The sequence below is a fragment of the Penaeus chinensis genome, chromosome 43 (assembly GCF_019202785.1).
Source record: "Penaeus chinensis breed Huanghai No. 1 chromosome 43, ASM1920278v2, whole genome shotgun sequence".
Taxonomy (NCBI): domain Eukaryota; kingdom Metazoa; phylum Arthropoda; class Malacostraca; order Decapoda; family Penaeidae; genus Penaeus; species Penaeus chinensis.
Window position 1 is genome coordinate 15,744,235 of NC_061861.1, and position 2,500 is coordinate 15,746,734.

At 35.4% G+C, this 2,500-nt stretch overlaps 1 protein-coding gene across 1 annotated transcript in view; it reads left to right on the forward strand.

Moving 5' to 3' along the window:
• LOC125024613 (glycine receptor subunit alpha-1-like) overlaps positions 1-2,500 on the forward strand; it is a 29,023-nt gene that overhangs the window by 12,595 nt on the left and 13,928 nt on the right. The window contains exon 2 of the mRNA XM_047612427.1: positions 2,340-2,413. The gene's annotated coding sequence lies outside the window, so the exon portion shown is untranslated. The remainder of the gene's footprint in view (positions 1-2,339; positions 2,414-2,500) is intronic.

Sequence of the window (2,500 nt, forward strand, 5' to 3'; positions counted from 1 at the left end):
ACTTGGACATCAACAAACCAGAAAAGTCGCAATCAAATAGATTACATCAAGATCAATCAACAATGGAAAAGTGCCATCAAAGAGAACGAGAACTTTTTACAATATTGATCACCAACTTTTAACAATAGATTTTAAGATTGGACTCAAGAAAACGGAACGTCAAAAATCACCGATGAAACTTAACTATACAAAACACTGGACAACAAATACAGGATCGCAGTCTCAGACCAACTCGAGGTCCTTCCGAACTGTTAAGAAAATACACTTAACCAATTATATAATGAAGGTAACGAAATTCTAGACAGCACCGCTAAAGTCACCGTCAGCAAACAAAAGTATAAAAACTACGAATTGGTATCTAATGAAACACCGAAAGAAATCGTAGCTAGAAGACAACTCTGAGTCGAAGGAATTAATAATGATTATGAAAAATATCGAAAACAGAAGGCTAAGATCTAAAGAATGGTGAAAATGAAAATGTTTGTGTGTGTGTGTGTGTGTGTGTGTGTGTGTGTGTGTGTGTGTGTGTGGGTGTGTGGGTGGGTGGGTGTTTATGTTTTATTATTACTTTATTAAACGAACAAGGAAACGAGGATAATACGATAAATAGTTCCACCAAAGACCTATACCAATGTGCAAGAAATTTCACCAAGAAAGAACAGTCCTATGGATGGCGATAAAGTCAACGAGAGATGAAAAGAATATTGCTCCAAAATTTATGATAAAAAAACACAACTTAAAACAATCACAACAACGTCGTAAAAATATATAACAAAGAACCGCCTGCACTGCTAAATGAAGTATCTTAATGCCAAAAAGACTAAAATCAAGACTGAGACGCACACCGACAAAAGACAATGGCGTGACAAACATCACAGTCAACGGAGAGGCTATTAAAGATGTTACCCAGTCCATTTACCTTGGATTTACGCACCAACAAATAGGATGACACACCTGAGATCCAAAGAAGAATTACAATAGCCAAAAAAACGCCACAATACTGCTCACCAACATCTGGAAAGACAAGAGCATTAACCTTGAAATTAAACAGAAAATCCTGAACACCCGAGTCTTGTCAATTGCATCCTGCGGTTTCGAATAATGGGGACTCAAAGAATCAAAGGTTTTGAATCATGGTGCTTAAGACGATTACTCAGAATAAGCTGGACAAAGAAAATTGCTAAGGATGAAGTTCTGAACAGAATCAGTACCGCCGACAGATTGCATAACATCCTGCACAGTAGAATATTAGCGTTTCTGCGGTATGTGGGCAGGGGCTTGGGAAATGGAGGAAAGGGAAGGCCTAAGCTTAAGTGATAATATCAAAGACATTAGCGGTCTGTCTATGGTTGAAGCGAAAAGACTGGCAGATGACAGAAACAAATGAAGAATGGATGGTGAAAGGGCCACGGCTGTTCAATTCTGTCTTTGATGATGATATATATGTGTGTGTGTGTGTGTGTGTGTGTGTGAGTGTGTAGACAGCGCGAATGAGAGCGAGAGAGACATAGATATATAGATACATAGATATGAATATGTGTGTGAGCGTCTGTGTGTTTGTGTGTGTGTGTGTGTGTGTGTGTGTGTGTGTGTGTGTGAGTGTTTTATTATTACTTTATTAATACCATCTTGATGATTGACACATCTTAATAACGATTATTAATGCTATCGCCATTACTATCATCACCATCATCATCACTAGTATTAACATTGTCATTATAATCAGCTGGAATCAACGATGATAATATGAATGAAAGTCGACATATTTATATTCATACCATCATATCCACTGTGTTTTTTCACTGTTGTCGTAATTATTATATTTTTTTCTTGCTGTTATCATTTCGTTATCATGACCATCACTGTTGGTATTATTTACACGTCTAACACCATTATGGAATCGTACTGTTTAATATAACACATATTTTGCATATATATTAACACATCGAACACCTTAACACATGCTTTGCATATGTATGAACACACCAGCAGATATTTTGTATATATATCAACATCCCCATCAACATATATTTTGTATATATATATATATATATATATATATATATATATATATATATATATATATATATATATATATCAACATCCCCATCAATATATACTTTGCACACATAAAAAAAAACATCTAACATATCGACATATATTTTGAACACATATCAATACACCAAACTCATCCACACATATTTCGCATACTTTGACACACCCAACAACATATATTTTGCACACATAACAATAAACCTAAAATGTCCACATATATTTTGCATTCATATCAACACAGAAAATATGTAAATTATTTAACAACATCCTTTTTCTCTGCTCAGTGCTGGAGTTGCAGAGAGCCAGAAGGAGTTGCTGCCTGCTAACTACCGTAAACACGTCCGACCAAAGCCAAAAGGTAAAAAAAAATAATAGATAAGGAGATAGATATATACATAAGTGGGGGGGGGGGGGAATGGAAGTGATTATCTATTTCTTGAAACAG